We start from the raw sequence: 17800 nt of genomic DNA on the forward strand, positions 1-17800 counted from the left end.
TGGAGGAGAGCCCCGAGCTAAGGATTTGCAGGGCGTATAAAGTCTCACAACCAGGTGTACTACCATGTGTTACTCAGCTAGGTGAAACAAGAAACAAATGGTCACTGCCTCATAACCTTTTAATACTCCTTAGGAGAGTTTAGTTCCCCAATCTCACCAAAAGACAGGTCTACCAACCAGAGGATTGGCAGAGAAGCCACAGAGTTAAATGAGGCCATATTTCAAGTGGAATTAATTGACATTTACTGAGTTTGCAACCCTAAAATGACACAGTGCCTATTCTTCTAAGCATCTCATGGAACTTTCTCGAAAATAGATCATATCATAGTTCATACAAGGAATTTAAACAAATACAAGGAGACTGACATAATCCTTTGAATCCTGTCTGACCACAATGGAACCAAGCTAGTTCTCAATAACAAAAGACACTGTAGAAATTGCTCAAATACATGGAAATTGAACAGCACACTTTTGAGCAATACCTGGGTAACAAGAAATTAAAGAAGAAATTTAAAAGTTCCTACAATCTAATGACAAGGAATACACATCACAAAGAAACCTGTGGGACAGGACAAAAGCAATCCTGAGGGGTAAATTTATAGCTTTCAGTGCACACATGAAGAAAATAGACACAGACCAAGAAAATAATTTCATGTTGTGGCTGAAACTGCTGGAAAATCATGGCAAAATAAATGAACCTAAGGTTACTAGATGGAGCAAGATAATCAAAATAAGAGCTGAGATCAATGAGAGAGAAACTAAGAAAAGCATAAATAAAATTAATAAAACAAAAGGCTGTTTTAAAAAAATAATAAAATTGATAGAACTTTAGCAAGATAAACAAAAAAAAGAGAGAAGAAACCCAAATCAATAAGATCAGGGATGCCACGGGAAAAGTTACAACAAATACCAAAGACACCCAAACAATTATAAAGAAGTATTTCCAGAAACTATACTAAGGAAAGAAAACCTAGCAGAAATCGATGAAGTTTTAGAGAAGTACAAATTGCCCAAACCGAACAATTAAATAAGCCAAGATCTTACAATGAGAAATAGGAATCAATCAGAAGTCTCCTAAGAAGGAAAACCCCAGGACCAGATGGATTCACTACAGAACTCTATAAGACCTTTAAAGATGAACTAATACTCATACTCCTCATATGCTTCCGAGAAAGAGAAACAGAGGGAGATATCCCAAACTCATTCTATGATTCCAATATCATACTCATCCCCAAACCAGGCAAAGACCCAACAAAAAAAGAGAACTACAGACCAATCTCCTTGATAAACACAGATCTTAACCGAATTCTAGCCAACAGAATCCAGAAACACATTTAAAAAAATCGTACATTACGACCAAGTAGGCTTCATTCCAGAGATGCAGAGATGGTTTAACATGCATAAATCAATAAATGCAATCCATCGCATCAACAAATCCAAGGTCAAGAACTACATGATTATCTCCATTGATGCAGAAAAGGCCTTGGATAACATACAACATTCATTCATGCTAAAAGCTATGGAGAAAATAGGAATAGAAGGAACATTCCTTAAAACAATAAAAGCCATATACAACAGAACAATAGCCAATATTATACTCAATGGGGAAAACCTACAACCGATTCTCCAAAAATCAGGAACAAGGCAAGGATGCCCACTTTCACCACTCCTCCTCAATATAGTTCTGGAATCCTTATCCAGAGCAATAAGGCAGGAAAAGGCATTAAAGGGATCTCCATAGGAAAGGAAGTAGTTAATTTACCTCTTTCTGCAGATGACATGGTACTATACCTACATGATCCAAAAAAATCCAACCTCAAACTCCTAGAACTTATAAGTCACTTCTACAAAGTAGCAGGATACAAAATTAACTCACAAAAATCAGTTGCCTTTCTGTACACCAACAATATACAAGCAGAAAGGGAAATCAGGGAAACAACCCCATTCACAATAACCTCAAAAAATTTAGAAATTAACTTAACCAAAGATGTAAAAGAACTATTTAATGAAACCTATAAAAACTTAAAGAGATTATAGAGGATACTAAGAAATCGAAAGACTTTCCATGTTCTTGGATAGGTAGACTTAATATAATGAAAATGACCATACTGCCAAAATTGATATACAAATTTAGTGCAGTTCCCATTTAAATCCCAATGACCGTTCATTACTGAAATATAGAAAACAAATACAAAAATTCATCTGGAACAAAAAAGGAACTAGAATACCCAAAATAATTCTAGGCAAAACAGACAACACTGGAGGGATCTTGATGCCAGACTTCAAACTCTACTATAGAGCCATAATAACAAAGACAGCTTGGTATTGGCACAAAAACAGACCCAAAGACCAATGGAATAGAATAGAAGATACAGAAATAAAACCACACACATACATCAGCTGATATTTGACAAAGCGGCCAAAGTCACACAGTGGAAGAAGCACAGTCTCTTCAACTACTGATGCTGGGAAAACTGGGTGGCCACCTGAAGAAAACTAAAAGTGGACCACAGCCTGTCTCCATGCAGTAACGTAAACTCAAAATGGATTGAAGACCATAACATCAAACCTGAAACTGAAACTATTGCAGAACAGAGTAGGAGAGACACTTGAACTTATAATAGGCACAGGCAAGAACTTCCTGAGCAGAGGTCCAACAAATTGGAGAGAGACTCGACAAATGGGACTACCTTAAAATAACAAGCTTCTACACAGCTAAAGGCATAGCAATCACCCTAGAAAGACAGCCAACAACTGGGAAAAAATACTTTCCAGCAATATATCAAACAAGGAGCTAATATCCAGTATATGCAGGGAACTCAAGAAAATAATCCCTCCCAAACCCAACAAACCAATTACAAATGGGCAAGGGAACTAAAGAGAGACTTCTCAGAAGAAGAGATAAAAATGGCAAAAAAAAAAAACCCATGAGGAAATGTTCACCTTTTCTGTTTGTAAAGGAAATGCAAATAAAGACAACCCAGAGACACCACCTTATCCCAGTCAGAATGGCCCACAATCTAAATTCAGCCAGTGACAAATGCTGGTGTGGATGCAGAGAAAGAGGAGCCCTATTACACTGCTGGTTGGAATGTACACTTATACAACCACTCTGGAAAGCATCTGGAGGCATCTCAGAAAGCTAAATATAAACCTCCCCTATGACCATTCCTAGGCATCTATCCTGAGCAAGATGAACCAGGATTCAAGGACACATGCATCTCCATGTTTATTGCACCACTGTTTACAATAGCCAGAAAATGCAAACAACCCAGATGCTCCACTACAGATGAATGGATCCAGAAATTCTGGTACCAATATACAATGGAATATTATGCAGCCATTAGAAAGGACAAAATAATGGCATTCACAGGGAAATGGATGGAACTAGAAGAAACCATGTTGAGTTAGGTAAACCAAGAGCAAAGGGACAAATGGCACATGGTATCCCTGATAGGTGGATGTTAAATACAAAATGTAAAGAGAAAAGACAAAGTAAATAAGACTTGAGAAACAAAGGACCTCCATTCATCTGGTCAAATCATTACTAAATGACCCCATGCTTCTGACCACATATATGGCATATATGTGCACATTGGAGGAGGACACAGAAATAGAGGGAAAGAGGGGAAAACATATAACAATGGGACCCATCAGCTGCACTGGATATTAATCAAAATGAAATAAGCAACTCAATGGCAGTGATGGGAGGGAAGGAATGAGTGGGAAAGAGGGAACAGCTGACACTAAGCAAAAGGAAAGAAATATACAGATCACCTGATATGAAAGAAATAACTGTGTTGTCAAACCTCATAGAACTCATAAACTTTATAGACCATGATAAAGACAATTGCCCCCATGAATCTTAGAATGTGTTTGTGACTTAACTATCCCACAATACAGTGAAATTTGTGAAATTTATGCAATCACTTAATCACAATTTAAAAATTGCAAAAAAGAGATGTATCAAAGAGAGACACACACATACACATATTTGTGTGTGTTTATATGTCTGTTTATGTATGTTTTTATATATACACATATATTAATATATATATTTCTATATCTATAGATATAGATACTTATATCTATAGATATAGAGCTACAGGTATAGATATATTACTCCAGTTCTATGGTTGAACTCAGGGCCTGGGCGCTGTGCTTGAGCTTCTTTGGCTCAAGGCTAGCACTCTAACACGTGAGCCACAGTGCCACTTCTGGCCTTTTCTGAACAGTGTACTATAGATAAGAGTCTCTCGGATTTTCCTCCCCAGGCTGGCTTCAAACCACAATCCTCAGATCTCAGCCTCCTGAATGAATAGTGAGGATTACAGTTGAGAGCTATCAGGGCCTGGCTCAGACTTATATTTGACCTTTTATTAGTCAAGAGCTGTCAGCAGCAGAGAAATATTATTTATTCATTTATCTATTTGTCTATTTATGCATTTGCAGTTCTATGGAGCAGGGAATTGCTTACAGAGTTGACAGGAAAAGGTAGGGTGGGCAATTCAAAGATTAGTGTGCACAGCAGCAATGACAACTACTAGGCTACAACTCAGGGTGGCAGTTGAGATACCAGAGCTTCAAAGAGGAAGCCATGTACTGAAGTTAAAACTTTAGTTAGATTCCCCCAGTGGAACTAAGGTTCCATGGGAATTCATACCTTACTTTCAGGTCCAGTGGGTCTAGTTACAGTTTTTGAGCTGGAGCTGCTTCTAGAAAGGTTATTTCAAGCAAAGCAAAACAGGGGAGGTATTCAATCTTGAGTCCTCTTGTCTCCCAGTATCTACTGGTCCTAACCATCCCACTCCATGGAAGCCATTCAAAAGTAGCTGGGTGCAAGAGCTCCTGCCAAAGTGTGCAGGACAATGGGTGGGCAAGAAGAGGGCAGAGGATACATCTGAGAGCAAAGACACACTCAAGACACCGTATTCAAATTCTTATCAACAATACTTGAAATACTGCACTGACAGAGTCTGCTTTTTCATCTATAATGCAAAAACGGGACATTTACTCCATAGGGTTTTAATAATTCTAAATGCAATAATATATAGGCATAGTGTCTGGACATAGATCTATTCCTTTATAAGCATTGGTTTTCCTAGAGAGGTGAAGCGGCTAATCATTCTAAAGTGAACTTCTCCACAAAATCTTTTTTGGCAATGCTTTCATTTTGGTTATTTGATCAAAAACATCAGCAGAACCTAAAACTTCCTCAAAGAAGCAACTACTTAAAGCTCACATTTGTGCTAGAGGTCCCTGATAAGGTACTGCTTATAAGAATGCTCACAAAGATCAATGAAAAAGTGTTATGAAAGACAAGTCAGTAGCAGCTAATCCTTGATGGTAAGATAGAAACCTAAGTTTTCATAAATCTACAAATAGAGAGCCTTTAGTGGCTGCACCAAAGTTTTCGGAGAGGCATGTTTCTTAACAGTAAAATCTGCTTTCAAGATTAAAAGAGTTCTCAGAAAAAATATATCTGAGAAAAGGTAATATAACTTTAGTTAGTTACTTAGTTAGTTTGACCTAATTTGAATTTAGGAGGAAAACTTGGTCTGGGAAAGATTTAGATTCCTGCAAGAGGATCTAATTAATTAAACTCAGCCAGTTCGTGCCCACCACCTACAGCTGCACATGACCTAGAGCTGAGCCCAGGGTGAAAATTCATCATATCTCTCATACTGTCTCTACTTTCAAGGACTTTGTTTCTTGTTCTTTGTGCAAATTGTGATTTAGGGAGCAAATGAAACAAATCTATTTGATAATAAATAAATAAATAAATAATAGGCAAATTTTATGGATCACTGTAATTCTTTTCTGTGTGTGCTGGTCCTGGGGCTTGAACTCAGAACCTTGAACACTGTCCCTGAGCTATTATGCTCAAGTCTAGTGCTCTACCACTTGAGCCAGAGCTCTATTAACAGTTTTCTTGGTGTTTAACTGGAGATAAAAATCTCATGATCTTTCCTGCCTAGGCTGACTTTGAATAGTGATCCTTAAATCTTAATTCCTGGCCAGGATGAGCCACTGGCAACTGACTTCAATCTATATCTATATATGTAACATTATATATATATATATATATATGTATATATATGTAAATATATATATATATATATATACATATATATCACTTGATTAAAGCTAGCTGCATAAAACTCTTACTTTGTTTAAAGAGACATTTAATTTTAATGGAAATAATGAGGATTTTCAACAGCTTGTTCTGGAACAATATAGGACTTTGTCATTTACTAGCGTAATGGTTTGGGGAAAATCACTAGCTTGTGGACAATAATATTGACTCTTGTATTTCCATAGTGAGTACCTAAGGATCACCTAAGAGGGTTTGGTCTGCTGCCTGGTTCTACATTCACAAGTAACATGAGACTAATTCATGTGGACATACTCCATCTCGGAGCATCAAATTATTGTTACAATTATTGGAGAGTAATAAATGTTACTCTAAGTTTTCTGCACTTCAAAATTATTTGACGAACATTTGGGTAAATGCCCAAAGGTGGGATTGCTGGATCATAGGGGAGCTCTATGTGGAGTCTTTTGAGGAAAGTCCGTACTGCTTTCCAAAGTGGTTGAACAAGTTTACACTCCAACCAACAATGCAATAAGGTTCCCTTCTGTCCACATCCTCTCCAGCAGCTGTTGTTATTAGAGTTCTAGATTATAGCTATTCTAACTGAGGTGACGTGGTATCTCAATGTTGTTTTGATTTGCATTTCTTTTATGGCTAGAGAGGTTGAACGTTTCTTCATGTATCTATTGGCCATCTTTCTTTCCTCTTCAGAGAAGGTTCTCATTAAGTCTTTAGCCCACTTGTTTATTGGGCAGTTGTTTCTTTGAGGATTTGTTTTAGGGGGATTTAATTTTTTGAGTTCCAAGTATATTTTAGATATGAGACCCTTGTCTGTTGTGTGGCTAGTGAAGATCTTATCCCAATCCGTAGGCTTTCTATTTATCTAATTAGCTATGTCCTTTGCCATGCAAAAGCTCTGCAACTTCATGCAATCCCATTTGTCCAACTTTTCTTTGATTTGTTGTGTTTCCGGGTCTCTATTAAGAAAATTTCGGCCTGCACCCAGGAGGCCTAGGGTTTCTTTTATTCCATCCTGTAATGTTTTCAGAGTGTCTGATTTGACTCCGAGGTCTTTTTTCCACTTGGAATTGATTCTGGCATAGGGTGATATATAAAGAACTAGGTTCGTTATCTATAAGTAGTTAACCAATTTTGCCAGCACCATTTACTGAAGAAGCTGTCTTTCTTCCATTCTATTTTTTAGCTCCCTTATCAAATATTAGATGGTTATAGGTCTGTGGGTTCATTTCTGGATTTTCAATTCTATTTCATTTGTCCTGAGGTCGGTTCTTGTGCCAGTACCAAGCTCTTTTGATTAATATGGCTTTATAATAGAGTTTGAAAATTGGTATTGATGTTCCTCCAGCACTGTTCTTTCTGTTGAGGATCGTTTTTGCTATTCGGGGTCTTTTATTGTTCCATATGAATTTTTGGCACACTAAAGCTACCAGCACAACTATGTTTATTGCAGCATTATTTACCAAAGCTAACATATGGAACCAACCCAGATGCCCCTCAGTAGATAAATGGATCAAGAAAATGTGGTATATACACACAATGAAATTCTATGCCTCCATCAGAAAGAATGACATTGCTCCATTTGTTAGGAAATGGAAAGACTTGGAAAAAATTATAATCAGTGAAGCAAGCCAGGCCCAAAGAAACTTACGTCCCATGGTTTCCTTTATTTGCAATAACTAATATATGTCTGAGTCAAGCAGAAAAGGACAGATAAGTTGATGTTAGGGAAATGAACCCTAAGACATGTATTCAAATGTTTTTTTTTTTCTTTCATGCGATTGTTTCTAACACATTTATAAGATTATTTCTTTGTTGTTTTGTATGTCCCTCCTCCATGGTATAACCCCTGCTTTCACTCTATTTGTTGTTGTTATAATTTGTGGAGGGGAAGGGAAAAGAACAAATCGTTTAAATAGGAATACAGGTGGATCCATTGCAACAATGAGACGTACAAATCGTTATGTCGAAAACGAACTTTACAACTTTGGTGGGGGGGGTGGGGAGGAGGGTTGGCTGAGGGAGTGGGGAGCAGAGGGGATGGGAAGGGGAAACAAAAGAGGAGGCTACAATGCTTGAAAAGAATTGTACTCATTATTTTGCCCAGGTAATTGTAACCCCTCTGTACAATATTTTCACAATAAAAAAATTATTTGATGACAGTACTTTTTTTCAATATTGGGGTTTGAACTCAGGACCTGTGCTTACTAGACAAGTAGACTGCTACTTGATCTATGCCCTCAGCCCTACAAAATTATGTTTAACAAACTATGTTCTGTTACCTGTTGTGAGTTTACTTGAATTAGAAAGGAATTTTTCTTGTGTTTCTTATATTTATCTCCAAAATCACAATGAGGTGTGGGGCGGCGGATGGAATGAGATTGTTTTCTCCTGATGACCAGATTATTATGAGAATATTGTAAGGAAGCAGAAATTATTTTTCTTAGCTTCATTCCTGAATAGTACCACTGCAACATTATTGGCATATTTTTTCTGTGCTTATTTTTTTCCCTTTCGGGAAATAAAAGTTGTGCTGGAGGCTGAGTAGACCCTCTTTAACTGTGGAGCTGTGCATTGAGTCTTTATGTTTGATCATTACTTTTGAGTTAGGCTCTCACTTTCTGCCTGTGTTCATCTCTGGGCATGACCCACTTACATGAGGCTTGCTGGTAGTGAGTGTAGCATATCTATGTCACGACATCCAGGGCTCCATTAAAAAGAGGTTTCATTAATTTCTTTCTATCTGTGCTGGCCTTGAGCCACGATCCCAAAAATCTCAGCCTCCCAAGTTGTGAGGATTAAAAGCATGGACCACCAATATCTGGCTTCCTTTAGACAGTTAATGGGCTATTTATAAAGATTAAATTTGTACTATGTTTACTATGCATATTACTATCATGCCTTTTGGTTAATTTTGTATTTTAAGGATTTTCTTATGTCAGTAAACATGCAGAGGTGCAATGCTCATAATGTTATAATATTTCTTAATTATAGAAATATTGCTTCTCTGTTGGGCCCTTTGATAAAAATAGCATTCGTTTTACAATAAATAACAATATAGCTATCTTGGTGTATTCATATTTGCTTATACTGCTTGGTTGTTTCCTTATACACTAAGCATCAAAATTAAATGCATAAAATATAAGCCTTTAAAAATATTTATCTCTAATCAATAAAATAATGTGTATTATATCAGCTTTTATTTATTTTTACCAGTGTTGAAGGTTTTTTTGTTTTGTTTTGTTTTGTTTTTGCTGGTATTGGAATTTGAACTCAAGGCAGTTGACCGTACTCAGCTTTCTTGGCTGGTGTTCTACCACTTGGGTCATGCCACCAACACATAATTTGCTAGTTATATTAATGGATTCATATTGATTTTTCTACCTGACTGGTTTAAAGCTGCAATCCTGCTGGTCTCAGCCTCCTGAATAGTCAATATCATAGTGTTGTGAGATTAAGGAGTTTTAAAAATAGGCTTGGTAGCCATTTGAATATGAGTTTCTTCTTTGACAAAGTATTTGTGAAGGAGAAAAGAATCTTTCTTTTATTTTCTGGGATTGAACCTAGAGTTGCTATACTAGCCCAGCATATTTTACTACTGGAGTCTACATATGCCTTTAGTCCTGTTTTTTTTTTCTTTTTCTTTCCTCAAGTTCTGTTGTTTTGGAAACAGGGTCCCACTTCCATCTTTGTTCAAGCTGGCTTTCAACTCATGATCCTCCTGCCTCCTGAGTACCTGAAAATATTTCTTGAACATAATTTATGATGTATTCATTGGAAAAGAAGTTTGATATGTAGAGATGCATAAAATATGAATTCTGTATTCAAGTAGCTCTAAATATAAAGAGAAGAGTACAGTGTCACAGGATCAGCAATGGGAACCTGGAATGGCTTCTAGGTAGGCTGAAGAAAAGTTATTCATCTTTGAGAGTGACAATCTTTTGAAGAATGAGTAGGAATTTTCCAGGGAGATAATCAACAGAAGTTTTTCAGAGCAGAAAGTGAATACTATATATGAGCAAAGGCTGGAAGTCTGGAAGAACAAATATACAGAAATTTACAAAAGCTAGCAACTGCTGAACTATAAAATAGGTTAAGAGGAGATGGAATTAGAAGACATGAAGGTGGAAAAATGGAACTTAAAAGGACTGAATGGTGATGGACGTAGTACACTTCACTGACTTGATCCTGAAGGAGATACGTAGCCCCTGAAGTCTAATTTATGACCACATAGCTAAATAAGTAGATGGCAATTTGAGTTTTTTGAATGTCTCATCTGTAGGCCAGAATCCTCTGTTTAATAATTGGCATTTAATAATTTGGCATTCTTAAAGAAACTCAATACTGATTATGTGCTAGTTATCTTGGAGACACGGGCATTATTTTAGGAAGAAGAATAATTGCCTTATCCATAACTTAATCCCAGTAGGACTCAATTTTATTCCCCCAGCATCACACACATCATTTATCTACTTAGTTCTGGAACACAGTGATATTGTTTTATGTCCCAGTCAAATCAGTGAAGCAGTTTTCATCCTACATAGATACAACATCCATGTCTTTATCCAGCCATTGCATATCATTAGATTTGGGATGGAATTAATCCATATTTCCATTATAGATACTCATTTCATCACCTTGTCCCTTGGAGGTTAAGGAGTCCCAAAGAGCCTCAGGCTAAACTATATAAATATACCTCTCTTGTATTGGTTCTGTCCCAGTAAAAACTGGAGCTATATTTGGTATAGGAGATTTGGATGGCATAGACTAATTTAAATAACAACTGACATCTAGTTATTTCTATGATTTTTTTTAAAAAAAATAAACCTTTATATGATACATAGCATATAAATAACTAAATAGCTAGAAGAATTATCACAAATGAAGCTTCCCTTATACCCAACTTTCAGGTCACAAAATTAAATTGGAAATAACCGGTCATGGGGCCTGAACTCTGGGACTAGGCACTGTCCCTCAGCTCTTCAGCTCAAGGCTAGTGCTCTACTATTTGAGTCACAGCGCAACTTCCAGCTTTTTTCTTTTTTTGCTTATGTGGTGCTGAGGAATTGAACCCAGGGCCTCATGCATGCAAGGCAAGCGCTCTACCACTGAGCCATCTTCCCAGCCCTATCCTAACTTTTATCACCATAGATTACCTTCTTTGTATCCATTCTGGATAATTATAATATTGTTTGATGTCTGGTGCTTCTCAACCGATTTGTCTATTTTTCCCCCCACCGGCCATTAGGTACCTTCCAGTAGTAACATACTATTTCCACTCTAAGTTCACTGGCCTGAACTACTTAATAGTTTTTGGGTCATAAGAAGCCCACTTACTCCATGTATCCAGAGTGAGGGAAAATTGAAAATGCTTGTAAACACTACTGATGACAAGCCCCACCCCCCACCATTAACTTGCACTCTGTGGAAATCTTCGGTCTTTACTTACAACTTGAAGGTCAAAGAAAAAACCCTATCAATATATTGAATGACAACAACGAATATTCCTTCTTCAACACCTCATATATTCTTGGAATTGTCATCCAAACAATTTAGCCTTCAAGTCCCCAGAGGCAGGTTTGTCTGAGAATAAGACATATATTTTCTTTTGTCCCCCAAAATCTCAAGCTAAGCACCCCTCTGGTGTATATGTTGTCTGGGAAAGGGAGTCTGGATGTTTCTTTGGTGTCTCTTAGTAATAATCATTGATTGTTTAAAAATATTCTCTACATTCTAAAATATCATATGGAATGCCAATCTTCAAAAATACCAGACAACACAAGTTTAATTTATTTCTTTTGTAATGCAAATACATCACAATGTAGATGTTTTGTAAATGTACCACAATGTAGAATTAGTCCAACATACTAACCCAACATACCACAGTGTTTTCAGATTTAGTCTATTATATAATAATGATGCTACTTATTTTCTTCATGGTTTCTTTTTATGTATACATATGTATTTCAGTTGGACACATACACATACATGCACACACACACAAGAATTTCTACGAATGAGATACCAGACCCTATAATGAATTAATAGTTACCCTTAAGCATCAATGTTACAAGGTAGTGTTCCACAATTGGATTTAACCTTCAGTGTCTGCAGCTGCAGTGCATTCTGCTCACATTCACATTTCTTTCCATTCTTGGCCTTGTTCAAAGTACACTGGTACAGCACTTGGTTGTTTTTTTTAATTTAATTTAATTGTAAGAGTGATGTACAGAGGGGTTACAATTACACAAGTAAGGCTATGAGTACATTGCTTGTCGAACATTGTTACCTCCTCTCTCACTTTCCCTCCCCGACCAAGTTGTAAAGTTCATTTCCACCATTGTGTCTTGTAAGTATTGCTGTTGCATTGGTCCTTTGTCCTTTGTCTCAACATTTTTTTAGCCCCTTTCCATTCCCCAAATCACATAAATACATACACAAGACATGGGGTACCAAAATGAAGAACAGTGACAATAGGGGATAAACTACAAGAGGAAAAATGAAAGAAAAAAGAATTTCACACAGAACATAAAAATTAAAAACAAACAAAACCCCTCATTTCCATGGAGTTCATTTAAATTAGCATCATCTTATATGGTCATATGTATGTTTGGTCATATGTACATTGAGCTACTGCGATCCTCTGCTAGGACTATCATAGACACATGCTAATTATTACAAATAAGGGAAACCATGGAGCCTATATTTCTTTAATCCTGGCTTACTTCATTTGATATGATTTTTCCCAATCTTTCTATTTCCTTATGAATGAGGTGATGGCATTCTTCCTGATGGAAGCATAGAATTCTATTGTGTATATGTGCCACATTTTCTTCATCCATTCATCTACTGAAGGGCATCTGGTTTGGTTGCTACAAAGAACATAGTTGTGCTGGTAGCTTTAATGTGGCTTTGTTTGCAATTGTTTGGGTAAATGCCCTGGAGTGGGATTACTGGATCCTTAGGGGATCTATGTGGTTTCTTTTGAGGAACCTCCATAATGCTTTCCAAAGTGGTTGAACAAGTTTACATTTCCACCAACAGTGCAGTAGGGTTCCCTTTGGCCACATCCACTCCAGCATCTGTTGTTATTAGACTACTTGATTATAGCCATTCTCACTGGGTGAGGTGGAATCTCAATGTTGTTTTGATTTGCATTTCTTGTATGGCCAGAGATGTTGAACATTTCTTCATGTGTCTATTGGCCATTCTTATTTCCTCTCCAGAGAAATCTCCTTTTTATTCCTTAGCTCATTTTTAATGGGGTGGTTGTTTCTTTTTTTTTTTTTTTGTCGGTCGTGGGGTTTGAACTCTGGGCCTGAGCGCTGTCCCTCAGCTCTTCAGCTCAAGGCGAGCGCTCTACCACTTGAGCTACAGCGCCACTTCCGGTTTTCTGGTGGTTTATTGGAGATAGGAGTCTCACGGTCTCTCCTGCCCGGGCTGGCTTTGAACCGCGATCCTCAGATCTCAGCCTCCTGAGTAGCTAGGATTACAGGCGTGAGCCACCAGCACCCGGCGGTTGTTTCTTTTTTTAAAAATAATTTTTATTGAAGTTGTGATTACAAAAATTTCACAGTACTGTGGAATTGTGATACATAGTTATAATCACAAACACATTTTAACCTTCACAAGGCAACTTGCCTTTATCATGGTCTATAAAGTTTGTGAATTTTATAAGCTTTGGCAATACAACTATGTCTTCCAAATCGGGTGATATGTACATTTCTTTACTTTTTCTTAGTGTCAGTTGTTCCCTCTTTCCCTCTCATTCCCTCCCTCCCATCACTGCCCTTGAGTTGCTTAGCTCATTTTCATCAATGTCCAGTGCAGCTGATGGGCCCCTCTGTTGTATATTTTCACTAATTCTATGTCCTCCTCCTAGCTTCCCTCAGATGTGCACATGTATATACCATATATGAGGTCAAGAACATGAAGTCATTTAGAAATGATATGACAAATGCAGTAGTGGTCCTTTGATTCTTGTGTCGTGTTTACATTGTCATATCTCCTTTCATTTTGGATTAACATACACATATCAGGGAGATCATGTGTCATTTGTCTCTCTGATCTTGGTTTACCTCGCTTAACATGATTTGTTCTAGTTCCATCCATTTCCCTGTGAATGTCATTATTTTGTCCTTTCTAATGGCTGCATAATATTCCATTGTATACAGATACCACAATTTCTGGATCCATTCATTTGTAGTGGAGCATCTTGGTTGTTTTCATATCTTGGCTATTGTGAATAGCGCAGCGATGAACATGGAGGTGCATGTGTCCTTGTATCCTAGTTCCTGTTGCTCAGGGTAGATGCGTTGGGAGTGGTATGGCTGGGTCATAGGGGAGGTGTATATTTAGCTTTCTGAGGTGCCGCCAGACTGCTTTGCAGAATGGTTGTATTAGTATACATTCCCATCAGCAATGAAGTAGGGTTTCTCTTCCTCTGCATCCCCACCAGCATTTGTTGCTGGCTGAATTTAGGATATAGGCCATTCTGACAGAGGTAAGGTGGTATCTCATGATTGTTTCTATTTACATCTCCTTTATGGACAGGGATGGTGAACATTTCCTCATGTGTTTCTTTGCCACTTTTTTCTTATTTGTCAGTTGTGGGGCCTGAACTCTAGGCCTGGGCACTGTCCCTCAGCTCTGCAGCTCAAGTCTAGCACTCTACCACTTTAGCCACAACTCCACTTCCAGGTTTTTCTGCTTATGTGGTTCTGAGGAATGAAATCCAGGAGCTCATGCATCCAAGGCAAGCACTCTACCACTGAGCTACTTCCCAGCCCTTCTTTGACATTTTTATCTCTCCTGAGAAGTGTCTCTTTAGTTCTCTTGCCCATTTAATGATTGGTTTGTTGGATTTGAGATGGATTTGTTTATTGAATTACTTTTTTTATTTTGGATATTAGGTCTTTGTCTGATATAGTGCTAATAAATATCTTTTCCCAATTGGTTGGCTGTCTTTCTAGTTTGGTAGCTATGTCTTTAACTGTGCAGAAACTTTTTATTTTAAGGGATTCCAATTTGTTGAGTCTTTCTCCATTTTATTGTGCCCCTGGGACTTTGTTCAGGAAGTTCCTGCCTGTGCCTATAAGTTCATGCGTCTCTCTTCTCAGATTTGATGTTTAGGTCTTTAATCCATTTTGAGTTGGTGTTAGTGCACAGTGACAGGCAGGGATCCATTTTCAGTTTTCTGCATGTGATCACCCAGTTTTCCCAGCACCAATAGTTGAAGAGGCTATGTTCCTATCACTGTGTGTCTTTGGGTCCTTTTTCAATTATCAGCTGACTATAGGTATGTGATTTTATTTCGGGATCTTCTAATCTATTTCATTGGTCTTCAGGTCCGTTTTGTGCCAAGAGCAAAGTACTTTTGTTATTACGGCTTTATAGTACAGTTTGAAGTCTGGCATCGAGGTCCCTCCCGTGTTGTCTCTTTTGCCTAGAATTGTTTTGGTTATTCTAGGTCGTTTGTTGTTTCATATGAAGTTTTGGATTTTTTTTTCTATTTTCAGTAAAGAACATCATTGGGATTTTGATGGTAACTGCATTGAATTTGTATATCAACTTTGGCAGTATGGTCATTTTCACAATATTGATTCTGCCTATCCAAGAACACGGAAGGTTTTTCCATTTCTTGGTGCTCTCTTTGATTTCTTTCTTTAGGCTTTTATACTTTTCACTAAATAGGTACTTTACATCTTTGGTTAGATTAATTCCTAAATATTTTATTTTATGTGATTATTGTGAATGGAGTTGTTTCCCTGATTTCCCTTTGAGCTAGTACATTGTTGGTGTACAGAAAGGTAACTGATTTTTTGGGTTAATTTTGTATCCTGCTACTTTGCTGAAACGATTCATAAGTTCTAGGAGTTTGGGAGTGGAATTTTTGGTGTTGCTACGGTATAATATCATATCATCTGCAGAAAGGGATAGTTTAACTTTTTCCATCCCTATGGAGAACCCTTTAATGTTCTTTTCTTGCCTTATTGCTCTGGCTAAGGATTTCAGAACTATATTGAAGAGAAGTGGAGAGTGGGCATCCTTGCCTTGTTCCTGATTTTTGGAGAATTGGTTGTAGGTTTTCTCCATTGAGTATAATATTGGCCATTGTTCTGTTGTATATGGCTTTTATTGTTTTAAGGAATGTTCCTTCTGTTCCTATTTTCTCCATAGCTTTTAGCATGAATGAATGTTGTATCTTATCCAAGGCCTTTTCTGCATCAATGGAGATAATCATGTAGTTCTTACTTTGTATCTGTTGATGTAATGGATTGTATTTATTGATTTATATATGTTAATCTATCCCTGCATCTCTAGGATGAAGCCTACTTGATCATAGTGTTTCATTTTTTGATATGTTGATGGATTCTGTTTGCTAATATTTTATTGAGGACCTATGCATCTGTGTTCATCAAACAAATTGGTCTGTAGTTCTATTTTTTGCTGTATCTTTGCCTGGTTTGGGGTTAATTGTGATATTGGCTTCCTAGAATGAGTTTTGGTTCTCTCCCTCTGCTTCTATTTCATGGAAGAGCTTGAGGAGTATGGGTATTAGTTCCTTTCTGAAGGTCTTATAGAATTCCATAGTGAATCAAACTATACCTGGGCTTTTCTTTATTTGAAGACTTCTGATTGCTTCCTCTTTCTCATTGTAAGATCTTGGCTTATTTGATTGATTTCTTCTTGGTTCAGTTTGGGCAACTTGTATTACTCTAAAACTTCATCCATTTCTGCTAGGTTTCCCTACCTTAGAGAGTATAGATTCTGGAAATAGTTCTTTCTGAGTGTTTGGATGTCTTGGATGTTTGTTGTAATTTTTCCTGTGACATCCCTGATCTTATTGATTTGGGTCTCCTCTCTTTTTCCTTAAGCTGGACAGAGGTCCAGCAATTTTATTAATGTATTGAAAAAAAGTTTCTTGTTAATTTTATTTATAGTTTTCTTAATCTCTACCTCATTGATATCAGCTCTTATTTTGGTTAACTTGCTCCATGTATTATTTTTAGGTTGAATTTTTTCTTGCTTTTCTAGCAGTTTTACTTGCATCATGAGATTACTTACTTGGTCTTTCTCTATTATCTTTCTTTCTTTTTTCTGGGGGGGTGGGGGGTTCTGATCGTGGTGCCTGAACTCTGGGCTTGGGCGCTGTCCCTCAGCCCTTCAGATCAAGGCTAGCACTCTATCACTTGAGCCACAGCGCCATTTCTGGCTTTTTCCCTTTTGCTTATGTGGTGCTGAGGAATCAAACCCAGGGCTTCATGCAAGGCAAGTGCTTTACCACTGAGCCACCTTCCCAACCCCTGTCTCTATTTTCTTGATGAGTGCACTGACAGTGATAAAATTGCCCCTAAGGACTGCTTTTGTAGTGACCCATATATTTCTTTAAATTCATTAAATTGTAGGAACTTTAAAATTTCTTATTTAATTTCTTCTGTGACCCAGGTGTTTCTCAGAAGTGTGTTGTCCAATTTCCATGTATTTAGTAATTTCTATGGTATGCCTTGTTACTGAGAACTAGCTTGATTTCACTGTGGTCGAATAGAATACAAGGAATTAGTCGATCTTCTTGTATTTGCTTAAATTCTTTGTACAAACTATGATGCTACTTTGGAGAAAGTTCCATGGGCTACTGAAAATAATGTGTACTGGGTTGTTGTTGGGTTGAAAACTGAGATATTGTAT

This window comes from Dipodomys merriami, unplaced genomic scaffold (assembly GCF_024711535.1).
Source record: "Dipodomys merriami isolate MVZ:Mamm:240054 unplaced genomic scaffold, mDipMer1.0.p SCAF_66, whole genome shotgun sequence".
Taxonomy (NCBI): Eukaryota; Metazoa; Chordata; class Mammalia; order Rodentia; family Heteromyidae; genus Dipodomys; species Dipodomys merriami.